Source organism: Aethalodelphis obliquidens, unplaced genomic scaffold (genome assembly GCF_003676395.1).
Source record: "Aethalodelphis obliquidens isolate GAN/ISIS:26980383/991018 unplaced genomic scaffold, ASM367639v1 scaffold52, whole genome shotgun sequence".
In the NCBI taxonomy this organism is placed as follows: domain Eukaryota; kingdom Metazoa; phylum Chordata; class Mammalia; order Artiodactyla; family Delphinidae; genus Aethalodelphis; species Aethalodelphis obliquidens.
This window is the reverse complement of record NW_020837996.1, coordinates 11,693,276-11,714,876: the sequence shown is the minus strand read 5'-3', so window position 1 is coordinate 11,714,876 and position 21,601 is coordinate 11,693,276. Positions and strand designations below refer to the sequence as shown.

Sequence of the window (21,601 nt, the reverse complement as noted above, 5' to 3'; positions counted from 1 at the left end):
GCCTATAAATGGAACAACAAAGCCTGGATGACTGCACACCTGTTTACAACATGGTTTACTGAATATTTTCAGCCACTGTTGAGACCTGTTACTCAGAAAAAAAGATTCCTTTCAAATTATTACTGCTCATTGACAATGCACCTGGTCACCCAAGAGCTCTGATGGAGATGTACAAGATTAATGTTTTCATGCCTGCTAACATAACATCCACTCTGCAGCCTGTGGATCAAGGAGTAATTTCAAAGTACAAAATTTCAGTGTTAAGAAATGCATTTCATGGGACTTCCCTGGCAGTCCAGTGGTTGAGACTTCGCCTTCCAGTGCAGGGGGTGTGGGTTCGATCCCGGGTCAGGGAGCTAAGATCCCACATGCCTCACTGCACATGCCAAAAAACCAAAACATAAAACAGAAGCAATACTGTAACAAATTCAGTAAAGACTTTTAAAATGGTCCACATCAAAAAAATCTTAAAAAAAAAAGAAATTTTTTTCATAAGGCTATAGCTGTCATAGATAGTGATTCCTCAGATGGATGTGGGCAAAGTAAATTGAAAACCTTCTAGAAAGGATTCAACATTCTCGATGCCATTAAGAACATTCATGATTGATGGGAAGAGGTCAAAGTATCAACATTAGCAGGAGTTTAGAAGAAGTTGATTTCAACCCCCATGGATGATTTTGAGGGGTTCAAGACAGTGGAGAAAGTAACTACAGGTGTAGTGGAAACAGCAAGAGAAATAGAATTAGAAGTGGAGCCTGAAGATGTGACTGAATTGCTGCAATCTCATGATAAAACTTAAACAGATGAAGAGTTGCTTCTTACAGATGAACAAAGACAGTGGTTTCTTTAGATGGAATCCACTCCTGGTGAAGATACTCTGAAGATTGTTGAAATGACAACAGAGGATTTAGAACATTACATAAACTTAGCTGATAAAACTGTGGCAGCAGGGCTTCCCTGGTGGCACAGTGGTTGAGAGTCCGCCTGCCGATGCAGGGGACACGGGTTCGTGCCCCGGTCCGGGAAGATCCCACGTGCCGCGGAGCGGCTGGGCCCGTGAGCCATGGCCGCTGAGCCTGCGCGTCCAGAGCCTGTGCTCCACAACAGGAGAGGCCACAACAGTGAGAGGCCCACGTATCGCAAAAAAAAAAAAAAAAACAAACAAAAAAAAACAGTGGCGGGGTTTGAGAGGGCTGACTCCAATTTTGAAAGAAGTTCTACTTCATAAAAGGAAGTGTCAATCAATGTGTCAAACTTCATTGTTGTCTTATTTTAAGAAACTGCCACAGCCACCCAGCCTTAGCAACTACCACCCAGATCAGTCAGCAGCTATCAACATCTAGGCACAGATGATGGTTAGCATTTTGAAGCAATAAAGTATTTTTTAATTAAGGTATGTACATTGTTTTATTAGACAATGGTATTGCACACTTAATAGACTACAGTATAGTGTAAACATAGCTTTTATTTGCATTGGAAAACCAAAAAATTTGTGTGACTTGTTTTACTGCAAAACTCGCTTTACTGCAGTGGTCTGCATCTGATCCTACAGTATCTCCAAGGTGTGCCTCTGCTGTGAGCTTCCTAAGTAGTCTGTGAGCGTCAACAGAAGCAGAGGCAATGTCTGTAGTGTCACCTACTGAATGTTCAGCAGCTAGCAAACTACTTGGAATGTACTTTGTAGAGAAACAGTAAATACAGCATTTTTAGAAAACTCACTAATGAAGAAAGCAAGTATATTAAAAGATCAACTAATGATGGCAGCCCTATCAGTTAAGGTTCTCCAGAGAAACAGAACTGATAGGATAACGACAAAGGGAGATTTATTTTGAGGAATTGGCTCACGAGATGATAGAGGCTGGCAAGTCCCAAGATCTGTAGGATGAACTGGCAAGCTGGAGACCCAGGAGAGCTGATAGTTTAGTTCCAGTCCAAGTCTGAGGGTCCAAGAACCAGGGGAGCCAATGGCCAAGTTCAAAATTCTTCCTTCCAGGCAGGAAGAATTCTCTATTGCACAGGGAAAAGTCAGCCTTTTTGTTCTATTTAGGCCTTCAACTGATTAGACGAGGCCCACTCACATTATGGAGTGCAATCTTCTCTACTCAGTCTACTGATTTAAATGTTAATCTCACCCCAAAACATCCTCACAGCAACATCCAGTATAATGTTTGACCAAATATCTGGGCACCCTATAGACCAGTCATTAATTTTGGTACATAAAATTATTGTATCAGCCAAATAATCCCATGGGTTTCTCTTTTTATTGGCCACTAAATGTCCTTATGTCTCCAAAATATTAATGTCAAAGCCAAAATCCTAACATGCAAAGGGTTCTAGGAAAGTCAGTTTGTCTGACATGTTGCTGCACAACTTTATGATTTTCTTTTCCTAACTGCTGAGGTGCATTTTACTTCAAAAACATAAAAGCCAGAAAATGATAGTAGAACTAATCATGTTAGATGGTCCATGGGCTCTCCCTACATCCCCATCACCACCACAGATACATTCCCAACAACTAACACAAGTGTGTGTGTTTTTTCCTGAAGCTCCAGAGACAACTAAAGTAAGCCACTGTAAAGAACAAGAAATTTAGACATGGATACTCAATACAATTTTTTGCAGAGTCTAAGGGAAAGAATTTTAAATAAAAAGTTAGCTATTGAATATCTACAGGGATCCTCTTAAAGGATGATCCACAGTCTCTATCTTTGTTTCTCTGTAAGTCCTTCCTCATCTTTCCATCCTCAAAGATGCAAATCTGTGCCCTTATTCTGAAGAAATGCTCAGTCTTGTCATAGGGTCCATTGCCTTCCCCTATCCATGGCTCACAGTAACACAATTACACATTCTAGTACATTTTCTGAAGAGTATTCCTTCTATAAAAAGGGGGTAAAGAGCTCCAGCAAAACACTGCACAGTGGAAGAGTTTTGACACTCCAAATCTAGTTGATCTCAGTGGCTTTTAGTACATTGGGTTCTTTCATTAGTCAGCTCTCCAAATGTTATGGGCTGAATGTTTGTGTTGTGGTTGCCAAGGGGGAGGGCAGGGGAGAGAGGGATGGACTGGAAGTTTGGAGTTGGTAGACACAAACTATTACATTTAGAATGGATAAATGACAAGGTCTTACTGTATAGCACAGGGAACTATATCAAATCTCCTACGATAAACCATAATGGAAAAGAATATTTTAAAAGAATGTACATATGTGTATAACTGAGTCACTTTGTTGTACAGCAGAAATTAGCACAACATTGTAAATCAACTATATTTCAATTTTAAAAAAATCACATGTTGAAATCCTATCCCCCAATGTGATGGTACTAGGTTTGGCCTTTGGGAGGGAATTAAGTAATGAGGGTGGAGTCCTCACGAATGGGATTAGTGCCCGTATAAAAAGACACAAGGGAGCTTGCTTTCTCTCTACTCTCTGCCATTGTGAGGATGCCACGTACTATGGTGGCATGCTGATCTTAGACGTCCAGCCTCCAGAACTGTGAGGAATATATTTCTGATAAGCCACCCAAGCTATGGTATTTGTTATCTCAGTCCAAATCGACTAAAACACCAAACATACAATATTTACTGTGTCCCTACTACATGCCAGCCCCTATTCATTTTGAAGGGTCCACCACCAATATAAGGTAAAGATATGCCCCTTCACACTTTCAACTATCAGAACACAGTATATATACACACATACATGCAAATACACTTCATGGAAAAACAATACTTTCCCAAATGTAAATTTCTCTGCAAAAGTTTCCCCTGCCCACAGTGCAGATAGCCTTTTTTTTTTTTTTTTTTTTTTTTTTGCAGTACTCAGGCCTCTCACTGTTGTGGCCTCTCCCATTGCGCAGCACAGGCTCCAGACGCGCAGGCCCAGCGGCCATGGCTCATGGGCCCAGCCGCTCCGCAGCATGTGGGATCTTCCCAGACCGGGGCACGAACCTGTGTCCCCTGCATCGGGAGGTGGACTCTCAACCACTGAGCCACCAGGGAAGCCCCGCAGATAGCCTTTTACATTTCAATACAGGGCAAGTGGTCTGAGTTCCCCTATATGCACTGTCTTGTTCATACCAACTCAGGCTATACTTCTGCCTAAGAAACTAGCAGAGAACAGCATGTATATGCCACATAAACATCTGCCTCACATAACCACTCCTAGGTACAAATGACTTGAAAAAAAAATTTGAAGTTATCATTTTTTTGTTTCTCATTTTACCATTGTCCAAACTCCCCCTGCCCCCACTTCCACACAACTGGTTTCAGTAGGCAGAAGGGGAACAGAAGTGGGTAAAAAGGATGGGCATTCCTTCCAGTTATATAAATATATACCATGTATATATATGTATATAAATACGCACATATACATATACATGTATTTACATAGTCAAACTTGATGTGTCTTAAAATAAAATGTAACATGTTGTCAGAGGAAAGCTCTTTCCCAAATGAAACTTTGCAAAATGGATTTTTAAAGTAGGATCATTCTGCAGTCACTGGGTTCTTGAAAGGTGACCTTCACCCACAACTACATTAGTCAGCAATTCAATTTTCTCAGTACCTTAAAGAGGTGATAATAGCTGCAAATCGTCCTGACATATGCTACCAGCTACTTCTTTAAAACAACAGTTATACAACTTGCTTTCTCTCAATTTGAATTTTTTTAAAAAAATGTTCTTCTTTAACAGTAGTTTTACATTTTCAAACTCAAGTTTGGAATTGAAAGTTGGGAACTCATATGTGGAGGAAGATCCAACAGCCAGTCTCAACTAAGCATATTAAAGCCACTTTTACGGATACATAATTGCACCTTTTCTCAATCTCATTATTGAGACTGGTAGGTGGGGTGGGTAATATTAACCACAGTTCAGAGTAGGCGAAATGGAAGCTTAAAGAAATTAGAGTGTGAATATTCTCAACTCTGTCTTGAGTCCCCATTCTTCCAATACCCCAAAGAACTGTTGTACTATATAATCATAGATTCAACACAACTTTATGTGATAGCCTCATAAAATTCTAACTTTAATTCCTCCTGTTTATCTGAGTGCCCAGCTTGTGATTCCAAATGTCTCTTGTCCATTTCTTGTTGTATATTTGACCACAATTCAAACTGAACTGAACATCTCCTATGACCTTTTTCTCCTTCACTAATTCCTACCGCTAGCACCTCCATAACCAGCTCTGACTTAAAAACCTTCAGATTTTTAGGGATTCTCCCATCCCTTTCCACAAATAAAATTAGTGTGATGTCATCCAACTCCTCCCCTCAGAAATCTTCAGTAGCTCCCCATTTTCTACCACAATTAGCTAAAACTTCTCCCAGGTCCTTAGCATCCTTGAATAACAGGTGGAAATCATCTTCTCTACCAACTTCATTTTCAGTTGCTACCCATCCCTTGTCCTGGTTCTAATCAAATTTGCATACTTGACTGCCTTGTAAAGATACTAGAATCATTCTTGAATGTCTACCTTTTACGTTTTTCTTTTTACCCGAAATACTTTCCACCAATGACTCAGTCATCACTATTCTTTCCTTGTATGGCTGCTAAAATTAATGTCTACACCAAAAATTCAGCTATTCAACATTTTGGTATGATTTATTACTTGCTTTCTGAAATTTTTCTCATCTTTCAAATTCTTAAAGAAAATATGAAAATAGATAAGTTGAATTTTATATACCTTCCCAAGTACCCTAGCCCAGAGATTAGACACACTCAAGCAATGTGGGTGGCAAGGGTAGTTCTGAACTAGAAATCTGCAAGCTTAGTCTACTAGCTTGCAGTGTGATTCTGGATAACTCATTTAACCTCCTGGATTGCAAGATCTCTATCTACAAATATAGGAATAGTAAAATAAGGGGAAAAAATCCCTCAAAACTCATTTCCTGCCCATCTTCATGATTCACCCACTGAATTATTCCCATCAGCATATAAATAGTGATATCACCATCACCCAGACCCCTCACTGCCTTCCACCAACCACTCCATTTTTCTGATGCCCTTTATGGCAAGCCTGCTCAAAAATGTTATTCCATTCTTTTTTTTTTCACTTTCATTTTTTCCTCAGCCCATTCTAATCAGATACTTTGCTTTTTGCACACTAGTAAACGATGTGTGTTAAGGTAACAAATTATCTCCATTCTGCCAATCCAGTGATCAATTCTTAGTTCTCATTTGACTGAATCTATTAGCAGCATTTAAAATTACAGATCACTCTATCCTTCTTTTTTGTTTGTTTGGGGTTTTTTTCTTCCAGTTTTATTGAGCTATAACTGACATACAGCACTGTATAAGTTTCAGGTGTACAGCATAATGATTTGACTTACATACGTCATGAAATGGGTACCGCAATAAGCTTAGTGAACATCCATCATCTCCTATAGATACAAAACAAAAGAAGTAAAAAAAAATTTCCTTGTGATGAGAACTCAGTATTTACTCTCAACAATTTTCATATATAACACACAGCAATGTTAATTTTATTTATCATGTTGCACATTACATCCCTAGTACTTATTTACCTTATAACTGAAAGTTTGTATCTTTTGACCACTTTTATACAATTCCCCCTCCCCAGCCCCTCGCCTCTTGTAACCACAAATCTGATCTCTTTTTCTATTACGCATTTTGTTTGTGTACTTGTTTTTGAAGTATAAATGACCTGCAACATTATGTTAGTTCCTGTTACACAACATAGTAACTCGATATTTTTGTACATTTCAAAATGATCATCATGATAAGTCTAGTTACCATGTCACCATGCAAAGGTATCACATAATTATTGACTATATTCCCCACACTGTACATTTCACACCAGTGACTCATTTATTTTGCAGCTATAAGTTTGTACCTCAATTTCCCTCACCTATATCTCTCTTGAGAGAGAAAAGTCCTTCTTGAAATACATGCTTAGCCTGCCTTCTAGAATGCCACACTACTCTGAGTCTTTCTCTTACCTCACCTTCTCCTACCTCTTACCTACCAAGGCTCTATCCTCAGCCCATTTCTCTTTTCAACATACATTAATTCACTAGACACACATTTAACTTTAATATCATCTACATACATATGCTCAAACCTATATCCATTTGTAACCTTTCATTTACACCTTTCATATACACTGCTTATTAAACATCACCACTTGGATGTCTAATAGGCATCTCACTTTTAACATGTCCAAGATAAAACCCTTTAACAGGGCTTCGCTGGTGGTACAGTGGTTGAGAGTCCGCCTGCCGATGCAGGGGACACAGGTTCGTGCCCCGGTCCGGGAGGATCCCACATGCCGCGGAGCGGCTGGGCCCGTGAGCCATGGCTGCTGAGCCTGCGCGTCCGGAGCCTGTGCTCCGCAACGGGAGAGGCCACAACAGTGAGAGGCCCACGTACCGCAAAAAAAAAACCAAAAACCCTTTAACAAAACTTGCTCTCTTTAAAATCTCCAAATTTTCTCTTCCCTTACACTTCCCCATCTCTGTAAGTGGCAATACCTCTCCTTCCATCAACAAGGTCAAACGCATTGGAGACTTTCTTGACTTCTCTCTTTTCCCCAACCTACACATATTACCTATTAGCAAATCCTATTCATTAAACTTCTGACACTTATCCTGATTTCATTCTCTTCTCACCACCTCCATCATCACAACCCTAGTAGAAGCAAGGATGCTACTGGCCTAAAATTGTCATTGTACAAAATTTTTAAAGGTACCCACTTGGGGCAGGAATATCATTGGATGAGAAAATGGGGCATCTGTGAGATTTAGAAAAAATATGCCCCTCCTGTGATCACATGGCTTGGCAACAGATGAACTTTGCAATGATTGGAAAAGGCTCTCCTTCCTCTAGGTGAAAACAACCCTTGCCAGGGCGCAAAGCTTGGAGAGCAGAGCTCTAGCTGTATTTCAGCCCCTACTTGATCCTCATCCTGCAAAACTGTGCTTAGCAGCCCGGAGTCCAAGCCACCACCACCTCTCACCTAGAAAACTGCAATCACTTCCTGTTCACCTCCTCGCTTCAGCAGGTGTCCCACCACATCCAGTTCTCCATAAAACTTCCAAAGGGGCATTTCTGAATTATAAAGCTAACAAGAACTCTCTCCTTGACCAAACTTGAGTCAGCTCCTCCCTCCCATCTTCTCCACTAGGCCCCAAACTTAGGCTCTGTCCTTGGCCTGCTAAGTCCAGTTTTAGCAAGAAACCTCACCCCCCACCTTTGGTTCTGATGACCCTTGATATTGTACTGCTCTCGCCAGCCTTCAGCAAGAATAATGTCAAAGCAGTTTGGCCAGAACACCCTTTACCTCTGATGTTTCCTCTTAGGAATTTTCTACCTACTGACCCCCGTGCCCAGCTCCTTGGCTACACATCCATACTTGTCCATATTGTATTGGGAGTGGAGCCCCATCTCTCTCCTCCACTGCAAAATCCCCCTTGCAGAAGTCTCCTCTTGAATAAAGCCTTTCTTATCATCTTTAACCATTGTCAGGAAGAATTTTTCTTGAACAAAGTAGATCTCAGCACACGCTGACTCAAAGGTCGCCAATGACTTCCCAATCACACTCAGAATAAAATGTAAACTGCTTACCATGGCCAACAAGGCCTTGCATGATATCACTCTTCCTCTTTCTTTGTTTCATCTCTCTACATTTTCTGCCATGTTCACTCCTGTCTAGCCACGCGGCTTTCTTGCTGTCTCTCCAGCCCACCAAGCTTATTCTGCCCTAGGTCTTTATAGCTGTTGCTTCTTCTACCTATAATCACCTCCTCTAAGACCTTAGCAAATATTGCTATATCAATTTATCTCAGTCCTCTTTAAAAAGTTCCTTCCTGTCTTTTATCTAAAATAGCACACACACACAAACTTTCATTCTCTATCCCCTAGCCCACTTACTTGTTTTCATAGAATTTATTACAATATATTTTTTATACTCACTCATTTTTTTATTGTTTGTTTTTCCTTCTAAGTTGTATAGTTGCTAAAGGAGAAAGTATCTATCCTATCACTATATCCTCCAATGTCTAGAACACAGACTGGCACTAGTGGATACTCAATACTTGTTGAATGAATGAATGATAATTACCGTGCTTATAAACCACCTTTAAAACTGTTTATTGATATTGTTTTACTTAAATTGAATGTCTTTGTTAGTTAAATGGCTATATTTTAAATGAAATTTTTTTTCATTTAAATTAGAAAATGAAAATAACTAATTAGCAGTAGCATTTGACACATAGAAGGTAATCAGAAAATGGATATATTGAAAACAAAATAGTATTTATGGCATTTCAGTTAGCTATTATTCTAGTCAAAGACTCTGAATGTGGACCTTCCTCTATTAAAAAAGATTACAAGGTATTGGAGAAGTGATAAGAACTCACCAGCACCATACTGAGAGTTTCTCCTCCTGAGTAAATCAAAACAATCAAGAGAAAACTAAAAAAGAGAAAACCTTTTTTACTTATGAGATTCAAAGTAATTAAATGCCATGCCATTATACTACTTAAAATCATCACACATGTCATCAGTAGGCAACTTTTCACTAACTGGGGTGCCCTGCACTAGGTGGTTAAGCCCTTCACACCTCTCACTCTGTGAGGAATAAAAGCAGCTTGCCCAGGGTCACACAACTGTTCAGGGTGTACTAATACTTGGAACCAGATTTTCTGATCCAATCTCATGGCTCTGTCCATTAAATTAATCATCTCCCCCATTTGACATCAAAACTATAGTTGCCATCTTTCTATACACCTGTAACCTAGCTCTGGCCTTCCCTAAAGTGATCAAGTATTCCCAAGTCTCTGGCCATAAATTGCACTCAAAGCTTACCCACGAGTTAAATCAAGGTCTAGGAGAACAACAAATTTTACAATCCTTAATGCAAAGTCAATTACACCGCTCTTTTTTTAACAGCTTACATCATCTGCATATGTGAAATGAAGTTGATGTGCAGTCAAAATGACAGAAACAGATGCTTCTGCCATCACTTAATATGAAACATAATTTTCCATGCTGTTGAACAAAAGGTTTTCAGCTGCAGAGGCTATAGGTACAAAGGGTCTTACATTTTAGAATCCATGGAGTATAAAATGTCTCCAAACTTTTCCCCAAACACGTTTTGTTTTGTTCATTGAATGCTATACATTCCTCTATTGGTTTAGGTTATAAACCCCACTGCTTAATGGTCGTCCACTGGTTGACAGTCTCACTCCTGCTTCTAAGATATAAATATCCAGATTGAAAACCTGAGCTTCTGACCACCCTAAGCTTGACAAACACTCATTCATTACAAATGGTTGTCATAGCAATAAGCAGAGTATTACAAAACCAAGATAGAATAATACATTCCCATAACATTTAGATAACTTAAAATATCCAATCAACGATCTTTAAGGTAAAATTCTACATCTGCTATAGTATAATGGTGATTTAAATGCCCATATTCAGCAGGTTTTCCAGCCTTAATTTATTCATTACTCAACAGTCATTTGTTGTTAGGAGGCAACATAATATGGTGAATAGGATAAGAAATTTGGTAATACGTACTGCTGGGTTCGTGTCCTGCTTCTCCCACTTACTAGTTCTATGGCCTCGGATTAGACACCTGGCTCTCCTGAGACTCTGTTTCCTCTTCTACTTTAGAAATGATTATGCCTTTCAAGACTGTTGTAGAATTAAATTAAGTAACATGTGAGTTCAGTGTTTGACAGCTACTAGGCAACTAACAATCAACCCCTCTTCCTTCCCTCGAGGCAGCCTCTCCTACTATGTGCTGTTATATGTATAAACACAAAGATGAGGGGTAGAGTTGTTGACTCAAGAGTTCACAGTATAAAAAAATTCAAATTCTTTTCTACCTTAGTGCCACACGTAGGATTTCTCAGTCTAGGAAGCTGGACACAATTCTACTCTCCTCTGATATCTTGTTCCCTTGTCATATTCAGATCTTAATCTAAATGTCATCTCTGAAGAAGAGTCTATCCTGACGAGCCCCTAACACATACAATGAGTCTTAATTCCAACATCCCATTTCTTTCTTTCACGGTTTCTATTACTATTTATATAATCATTATATGTGTGTATGTGTGTGTATTTTCCTCCACTGCTCCATGTAAGAGGGCTGGGAACACATTTTTCTTATTACTAATACCCCCAGTTCCTTGTCTAATGCCTGGCACTTAGTAAGCACTCAAATATATTTGTCCAATAAGTGAATAAAGTGTTGAGCAATAAAAACACATCTCTTTCACTTATGAAAATATTATAAAGTAAAAACAAATATTAAACAACAAATTAAAAAATAATTGTCCAGTTATAATTGAGATAAGAATATAAAATAGGAAAAAGATGCTAAGGATATTCATTTTTGAATGAAGACATATCTATAATATAATTTGATGAGCACTATAATCAAGGAACGTTCAAAGTGCTTCACAAACAAAGATGATGGAAAGATTTGTTCTAACTAAACAGAGAGGGTAAACCTGAGATTTTATGGAGTAGCTGACATTCTGACCTAAGCCTTGAAGAATAAATATAATATGGTGAAAAGTGGAAAGGGTAAGAGAGTATTCCATGATAGAGGTCTCACAGTAAACAAACTAACTCACAACTTCCAACAATATTTGTCAAAAGGTAGAAAGGAATGTTAAACGAGGTAAAAAGAGAAGCATAGATCAAAAGTAACTTAATAGGGACACCTTCAGGTTCAGCTGTGACATGTAAAGAGTTTGGCAGTCATCATTCCCATCCTTACAAAAAAAAAAAAATGGACATATGGACAAACCGAAAATAAATGACTTTTCTTGGACTATTCAAAGAACTGACTTTGCAGAGTAAACCACCAGCCTGAAATCTCAAGAGGTAAACTAATCTGGAGAGACAAAGCCAACGATTGGCTCTGTGCTATAAATTTAAATCATGTATGATTTCCTAGGGCTGCTGTAACAAATTACCACAAACTTGGTAGTTTAAAACAACAGAAATTTATTCTCTTACAGTTCTGGAGGCTAAATGTCTAAAATCAAGGTGTGGATAGGGCTATCCTCGCTTTGAAAGCTCCAGGGAAGAATCTTTTCCTGCTCCATCCTTCTTTCTGGTGGTTGACAGCAAATTCTGACATTCCTTTGCTTGCAGCTGCATCATTACAATTTCTCCCTCTGTCTTAACATGGCTGCTTTTTCTCTGCATGTCTCTGTGTCTTCCCTCTATGTGTTGCCTCTCTATGTAATATAGATAAGCTGAGATTTTTTTCCAAATCATCAAGTTCTGGTTCCTTTTACTTAGCAATTCCTGCCTCAATTTATCTCTATTCTCTCACATTTTACTATAATCAGAAATCTCCCTCTCCTTTCTCTTATAAGGACACCAGTTATCGGATTTAAGGCCCATCCTAATCGAGTACAACCTCAGCTGAACTTGATTACATCTGCAAAGACCCTATTTCCAAATAAGATCACTTTCACAGGTACTGGGGTTAGGACTTAAACCTATCTTTTTGGAGGGAAACAATTCAACCCACCACAGATTACCCTCTGGCCCCCAAAATTCATATCTTTCCCATGTGGAAAATACATTTAACCCATCCCAACATCCCTGGAAGTCTTAATCCATTTCAGCCTTACATCTAAGTCCAAAATCTCATCTAAATATCATCAACTCAAAAAGTCTCAAATTTCATCTAAATCATCTAAATTAGGTAGGGTTGAGACTCTGTGTATAATCCCTCCTGGGGCAAAATTCCTCTCCATCTGTGGCCATGTGAAACTAAAAATAAGTTATTTGCTTCCAAAATACAATAGTGGGACAGGCATAAGGTAGGCATTCCTATTCCAAAATAGAGAAGCTAGAAAGAATAAAAGGTCATTGGTCCCAAGTCTAAAACCCAGCAGGGCAAATTCCATCAAGTTCCAAGGCCTGAAAACAATCTTCTGTGGCTCTATGCTTTGTTCCCTCTGCTCACTGCCCATTGCAAGGCCCCCTCCTCTGCTGCCCCTGCACTGGTATCCCTTCCCTCTCAGCTGATAGCTCTGTCATTTGAGTCATTCCTTCCTTTTCTTGAAGGACAGCACATGTTTGCAAATGAATAGCTTGATTGGCTCATTCCCTGCCTGTAGAATCCCAGAAGCCTGATAGTCTTCCTTCATTTTATCCCATCCTTGTCCCTTCAATCCAAACTGGCAGTGGTTTAGGTGGCATAACATTCTCAAAACCTTTGTGGGTCTTCTGAGTATTTCAAGAAGATCCACATCATAGACATGAGAATCCTCCACAGGTCCTGCCTAGATAACTAAACCTCTATTCCTGGCTTCTGCTGAGATGGTTGCAGTCAACCATTATATGATCCATGAATCAAATGCCTAATCTCACCAGCAGAAGGTTGCCCAGCTACACCCCTGGCACTCTCTCTAGAACATGTTTTAGCATCTCTTGCAATATAAATAGGCTGAGATTTCTCTAAATCATCAAGTTCTGGTTTCTTTTCACTTAACAATTCCATCCTCAACTTAACATTTTCCTCGCACATATTACTATAATCAGCAAGGTGAACAGGCCATGCCTTCAATACTTTGCGTAGAAATCTCCTCAGCTAAAATATCCTAGTTCATTGCTTACAAGTTCTATTTTCCACCCAATAGTAGAACACAATTCAGCCAAGTTTCCTGTTACTTTATAACAAAGATTACTTTTCCTCCAGCTTCGATAACATTTTCCTTATTTCCATATGAGAACTCAGTAGAAACACCTTTAACATCCATATTTCCATTAATAGTTTCTTCAAGGCAAGCTAGGATTTTCTACCAGGTGCTTCAAAATTCTTCCACCCTCTCACATTACCCAATCCAAAGCCGCCTCCGTATTTTTAGATATTTGTTACAGAAGCATCCCACTTGCTAGTACTAGATTCCTAGGGAGGCTATAAAAAAAATTATCACAAACTGGTGGCATAAAACAAAAGAAACTTATTCTATCACATTTCTGGAGGCTAGAAATCTAAGATGCCAATTCGAGGTATCAGCTGCGCCATATTTCCTCAGAAAATTCTGGGTAAGATTTTTTCTCCTTCTCTTGCAACCTTCTAGTGGCTGCTGACAATGCTTGGCTTTTCTTTCTTTCTTTCTTCCTTTCTTTTTTTTTTTTTTTTTTTTTTTGGCTTGCAGCGACATCACTAAATTCGTTTCAGTTTGCCAGCTGTCTTCCTTCTGGGTATAGCTGTGTGTCACATCCTCCCCTCCTTTCTTCTAAAAAGACAGCAGCCAAAAATATTTGAAGAGATTATAGTTGAAAACTTCCCTAATATGGGAAAGGAAATAATTAATCAAGACCAGGAAACAAACAGAGAATCATACAGGATAAATCCAAGGAGAAACACACCAAGACACATATTAATCAAACTATCAAAAATTAAATACAAAGAAAAAATATTAAAAGCAGTAAGGGAAAAACAACATACAAGGGAATCCCCATAAGGTTAACAGCTGATCGTTCAGCAGAAACTCTGCAAGCCAGAAGGGACTGGCAGGACATATTTAAAGTGATGAAAGGGAAAAACCTACAACCAAGATTACTCTACCCAGCAAGGATCTCATTCGGGTTCGACAGAGAAATTAAAACCTTTACAGACAAGCAAAAGCTAAGAGAATTCAGCACCACCAAACCAGCTTTACAACAAATGCTAAAGGAATTTCTCTAGGCAAGAAACACAACAGAAGGAAAACACCTACAATAACAAACACAAAAGTATTAAGAAAATGGTAAGAGGAACATGCATATCAATAATTACCTTAAATGTAAATGGATTAAATGCTCCAACCAAAAGACATAGACTGGCTGAATGGATAAAAAAACAAGACCCATACATATGCTGTCTACAAGAGACTGACTTCAGACCTAGGGACACATACAGACTGAAAGTGAAGGGATGGAAAAAGATACTCCATGCAAATGTAAATGAAAAGAAAGCTGGAATAGTAATTCTCACATCAGAAACAACAGGCTTTAAAATAAAGACTATTACAACAGACAAAGAAGGACACTACATAATGATTAAGGGATCAAACCAAGAAAAAGATATAACAATTGTAAATATTTATGCACCCAACATAGGAGAACCTCAATACATAAGGCAAATGCTAACAGCCATAAAAGGAAAAATCGACAGTAACACAATCATACTAGGGGACTTGAACAGCCCACTTTCACCAACAGAGAGATCATCCAAAATGAAACTAAATAAGGAAACACAAGTTTTAAATGATACATTAAAAAAGATGGAATTAATTGATATTTATAGGACATTCAATCCAAAAACAACAGAATACACATTTTTCTCAAGTGCTCAGGGAACATTCTCCAGGTTAGATCATATCTTGGGTCACAAATCAAGCTGTGGTAAATTTAAGAAAATGGAAATCATATCAAGTATCTTTTCTGACCATAATGCTATCATACTGGATATCAATTACAGGGAAAAATCTGTAAAAAATACAAACACATGAAGGCTAAACAATACACTACTTAATAACCAAGAGATCACTGAAGAAATCAAAGAAGAAATCAAAAAATACCTAGAAACAAATGACAATGAAAACACTATGACCCAAAACTTACGAGATGCAGCAAAAGCAGTTCTAAGAGGGAAGTTTATAGCAATACAATCCTACCTCAAGAAACAAGAAACATCTCAAATAAAAAACCTAACCTTACACTTAAAGAAATCAGAGAAAGAAGAACAGAAAAAACCCCAAAGTTAGCAGAAGTAAAGAAATCATAAAGATCAGATCACAAATAAATGAAAAAGAAATGAAGGAAACAATAGCAAAGATCAATAAAACTAAAAGATGGTTCTCTGAGAAGATAAACAAAATTGATAAACCATTAGCCAGACTCATCAAAGAAAAAAGGGAGAACTCTCAACTCAATAGAATTAGAAATGAAAAAGGAAAAGTAACAATTGGCACTGCAGAAATAGGAAGGGTCATGAAATAATACTACAAGCAGCTATATACCAATAAAATGGACAACCTGGAAGAAATGGACAAATTCTTACAAAAGTGCAACCTTCTGAGACTGAACCAGGAAGAAATAGAATATATAAACAGAACAATCACAAGCACTGAAGTTGAGACTGTGATTAAAAATCTTCCAACAAACAAAAGTCTAGGGCCAGATGGCTTCACAGGCGAATTCTATCACACAGTTAGAGAAGAGCTAACACCTATCCTTCTCAAACTCTTCCAAAATATAGCAGAGGGAGGAACACTCCCAAACTCATCCTACAAGGCCACCATCACCCTGATACCAAAACCAGACAAAGATGTCACACAAAACAGAAAACTATATGCCAATATCACTGATGAACATAGATGCAAAAATCCTCAACAAAATACTAGCAAACAGAATCCAACAGCATATTAAAAGGATCATACACGATGATCAAGTGGGGTTTATCCCAGGAATGCAAGGATTCTTCAATATAATCAAATCAATCTATGTGATACACCATATTAACAAACTGAAGAATAAAAAAACATATGATCATCTCAATAGATGGAGAGAAAACTTTCAACAAAATTCAACACCCATTTATGATAAAAATCCTGCAGAAAGTAGGCATAGAGGAAACTTTCCTCAAAATATTAAAGGCCATATATGACAAACCCACAGCCAATATCGTTCTCAATGGTGAAATACTGAAAGCATTTCCACTAAGATCAGGAACAAGACAAGGTTGCCCACTCTCACCACTCTTATTCAACATAGTTTTGGAAGTTTTAGCCACAGCAATCAGAGAAGAAAAAGGAATAAAAGGAATCCAAGTCAGAAAAGAAGAAGTAAAGCTGTCACTGTTTGCAGATGACATGATACTATACATAGAGAATCCTAAAGATGCTACCATAAAACTACTAGAGCTAATCAATGAATTTGGTAAAGTAGCAGGATAAAAAATTAATGCACAGAAATCTCTGGCATTCCTATACACTAATGATGAAAAATCTGAAAGAGAAATTGAGGAAACACTCCCATTTACCACTGCAACAAAAAGAATAAAATAGCTAGGAATAAACCTACCTAAGGAGACAAAAGGCCTGCATGCAGAAAACTATAAGACACTGATGAAAGAAATTAAAGATGATACAAACAGATGGAGAGATATACCATGTTCTTGGATTGGAAGAATCAACATTGTGAAAATGACTCTACTACCCAAAGCAATCTACAGATTCAATGCAGCCCCTATCAAACTACCAACAGCATTTTTCACAGAACTAGAACAAAAAATTCCACAATTTGTATGGAAACACAAAAGAACCCAAATAGCCAAAGTAATCTTGAGAAAGAAAAATGGAGCTGGAGGAATCAGGCTCCCAGACTTCAGACTAAACCACAAAGCCACAGTTTTCAAGACAGTATGGTAGTGACACAAAAACAGAAATATAGAGCAATGGAACAGGATAGAAAGCCCAGAGATAAACCCATGCACATGTGGTTACCTTATTTTTGATAAAAAAGGCAAGAATATACAATGGATAAAAGACCTCTTCAATAAATGGTGCTGGGAAAACTAGACAGCTACATGTAAAAGAATGCAATTAGAACACTATTTAACACCATAGACAAAAATAAACTCAAAATGGATTAAAGACCTAAATGTAAGGCCAGACACTATCAAACTCTTAGAGGAAAACATAGGCAGAATGCTCTATGATATAAATCACAGCAAGATCCTTTTTGACCCACCTCCTAGAGAAATGGAAATAAGAACAAAAATAAACAAATGGGACCTAATTAAGCTTAAAAGCTTTTGCACAACAAAGGAAACAATAAACAAGATGAAAAGACAGACCTCAGAATGGGAGAAAATATTTTTAGATGAAGTAACTGACAAAGGATTAATCTCCAAAATTTACAAGCAGGTCATGCAGCTCAATAACAAAAAAACAAACAACCCAATCCAAAAATTGGCAGAAGATCTAAATAGACATTTCTCCAAAGAACACGTACAGATTGCCAACAAACACATGAAAGAATGCTCAACATCACTAATAAATAGAGAAATGCAAATTAAAACTACAATGAGATATCATCTCACACCAGTCAGAATGGCCATCATCAAAAAATCTACAAACAATAAATGTTGGGGAAGGTGTTGAGAAAAGGGAACCCTCTTGCACGGTTGGTGGGAATGTAAATTGATACAGCCACTATGGAGAACAGTATGGAGGTTCCTTAAAAAACTAAACATAGAACTACCACACGACCCAGCAATCCCACTACTGGGCATATACCCTGAGAAAACCATAATTCAAAAAGAGTCATGTACCACAATGTTCATTGCAGCTCTATTTACAATAGCCAGGACATGGAAGCAACCTAAGTGTCCATTGACAGTTGAATGGATAAGGAAGATGTGGCACATATATACAATGGAATATTACTCAGCCATAAAAATAAACAAAATTGAGTTGTTTGTAGTGAGGTGGATGGACCTAGAGTCTGTTGTACAGAGTGAATTAAGTCAGAAAGTGTAAAACAAATACCGTATGGTAACACATATACATGGAATCTAAAAAAAAAAAAAAAAATGGTTCTGAAGAACCTAGGGGCAGGACAGGAATAAAGACACAGACGTAGAGAACAGAGTTGAGGACACAGGGAGGGAGAATGGTAAGCTGGGGTGAAGTGAGAGAGTGGCATGGACTTATATATACTACCAAATGTAAAATAGATAACTAGTGGGAACCAGCCACATAGCACAGGGAGATCAGCTCAGTGCTTTGTGACCACCTAGCGGGGTGGGATAGGCCGGGTGGGAGGGAGACACAAGAAGGAGGAGATATGGGGATATATGTATATGTATAGCTGATTCACTTTGTTATAAAAGAGAAACTAACACACCATTGTAAAGCAATTATACTCCAAAAAGATGTTAAAAAATTAATTAATTAATTTTTAAAAAAAATACAGCAGCCATTGGATTTATAGTCTACTCTAATCCAGTATGATCTCATCCTAACTTGATTATATCTGTGAAGACCCTATTTCCAAACGTGGTCTCATTCGCAACTACAGATGTTAGCAAGAACTTAGGTGAGCTAGAGAGAGCTAAGTTGCCAAGTTCTGGAGTAGCAAAATAAAACAACAAGCCAGATGAAAGTAACAGTCAAGTTTTTAATCACTTACTGCCCCATAGTATAAGCAAGAGACTAAACTAGAGAAAGCAGTGACTTCCCCTCTGTTCTGTTTTCCCCATGGAATGGTTCTTGTGGAGAACCAAATTGATCAGCACAGACATAGTGAGTTTTCTCACTGCTGAGAGAGCCCCCAACCAAAAGCCCCTGCAGTTTTTTGGACCTGGGGGCCAGAGGGCGACTGAGGGGAAAGGCTAGTAATGGAAAAGTACTGAGTACTGTCAGAGTAGGCAAAAAGTGTCTTCAAGATACCCTCCCATGAGTAAGGAGGTTTTGGCAGGTGTTCCTGAGGAATGCCCCAATACAAAGGCTTTTGAATGCAGGCTCCTAGGCTAGGAATGCAGATATCTATAAAAGGATGGTCCTTGACTGCAGCTTCCTAAAGAGACTTCAGTTCATTGACTGTGCACCCCCAAGTCTGGTGTGGGGAGGTCAGATTTTCCTTGTGAGGCATGGCAGCTAAAGCCTTTGTAATTTCTGTGTTTGGGCCTGAAAAATCACATGCAGGTTTTTGACCAGGAGATGGATTCCTCAAGGACTTGAGCATATCTTTTTGGAGAGGGCACAATTCAATCCACTACTAATGGTAATTTGGACATTGCTGGAGAGTGAGTGGTCTAGTATGAGAGAAAGAAACTCCTGAGGCTGCAGTCTTAAGGCTTTACCTCCAGGAATCCCACCAGATGTTCACAGCAAAGATCTAAGAAAGATCCTCTCTTGGCTCTTTCAGGAAAGAGGGATATTAATCAAAATGAAATACACCCCAAGTCTTCTTCATAACAAAGGGCTTCTCTCGAAAGAAAATTACTTTTCCAGACTCTTATCCTAGTTGGGGAAAGGGTGTTCCTCCCACTCCAGCTCCCTTTAACCTTACTGTTTCACCTAAGGGGAAAAATATTATAGTCAACAGGGCTCAAGGCTTCAAGGAGATAAACTGGGAATGCTGTAGCTGAGGAAAGAGATAAGGGACAGTGAAGATAAAATGTATATTACTGGAGAAACAAGTGTGAAGATCATGGGCCCAAGACAGGGAGTCACCAGAGGCTGAAATTTAATTAGAAGATTACAGAATGCTCCCCCTCCCCATACCTTACCACACCACCAAAGAGACTCTAGAATAATAACCTTGGATTACAACTGAAAGAGCTATAAGACAGACTCTCTCTGTGAAGGGATACTCAGGAAAGTTCAAAGTCAAGAGAGAAGACAAAAGCAAAGACCCAGAGGAATTTGAAATCTCTTACACCTATAACTATAGCAATCGTTAAATATAGCCCAAGTTCTAGGCAGGTTACTATAAATCCCCTCACCAAAGGCCCATTTACCTTCAGTTCTATTGCCTGATACCATAGGTATCACAAAATATTACAAGCATGCCTAAAGCTAGAAAAAAGAGTGAAGAGACAAAGCGATCATATAAGCCAGACTCAAGTATGACACAGCAGGTGGAATTATCAGACAGAGAATTTATAATAACTATGATTAATACATTAACAGCTTAATGGAAAAATAGAGTACATGTAAGAAAAGATGGGTAATGTAAGCAGAGAGATGAAAACTCTAAGGAAGAATCAAAACGAAATGCTAGAAATCAAAACCACAATAGTGGAAATGAAGAATGCTTTTTTTTTTTTTTTTTTTGCAGTACGCGGGCCTCTCACTGCTGTGGCCTCTCCCATCGCGGAGCACAGGCTCTGGACGCACAGGCTCAGTGGCCATGGCTCACGGGCCCAGCCACTACGCGGCATGTGGGATCCTCCTGGACCAGGGCACGAACCCGTGTCCCCTGCTTTGGCAGGTGGACTCTCAACCACTGCGCCACCAGGGAAGCCCATGAAGAATGCTTTTAATGGGTGCATCAAAAGACTCAGCATAGCCAAGAAAAGAATTAGTGACCTTGAATATAGGTTGATATATAGTGCAGAGAGAAAAAAGAAGAAAAAAACAATAGAACATACAAGAACTGAGGGACAATTACAAAAGATGTAACATACACATAACTGGAATACCAGAAGAAGAAGAAAGACAACAGAGAAGAAGATATTTTTGAAATAATAATAACCAAGAATTTTCTAAAATTAATGACAGACACCAAACCACATATCCAGGAGGCTCAGAGAATAGGAAGCAGGATCAATACAAAAATAAAAACAAAACAAAACAAATAATCCAAAAAACAAAAACAAAAGTGACCAAAACATATAAAATCCACAGTTAGGTATTTCATATTCAAGCTACAGAAAAGCAGAGACAGAGAGAAATATCTTAAAAGAAGCCACAGGAGAAAAAATATCTCACCTCTAGAGGTAACAAGAATAGGAATGACAGCAGACGTCTCAACAGAAATCATACAAGCAAGAAGAGAGTGAGAAGAAATATTTAAAGTGTTGGGGGAAAAGACACATAAAGGACTT

At 38.6% G+C, this 21,601-nt stretch overlaps 1 long non-coding RNA gene across 2 annotated transcripts in view; it reads right to left on the bottom strand.

The window, feature by feature from the left end:
* LOC113608259 (uncharacterized) overlaps positions 1-21,601 on the bottom strand; it is a 300,860-nt gene that overhangs the window by 44,132 nt on the left and 235,127 nt on the right. The window contains exon 4 of one of the 2 annotated variants that reach the window (XR_003428280.1): positions 6,330-6,380. This is a non-coding gene — a long non-coding RNA (uncharacterized LOC113608259). Of the gene's footprint in view, positions 1-6,006; positions 6,381-21,601 lie in introns of those variants that run through there. The other variant, XR_003428279.1, reaches the window with a different exon arrangement.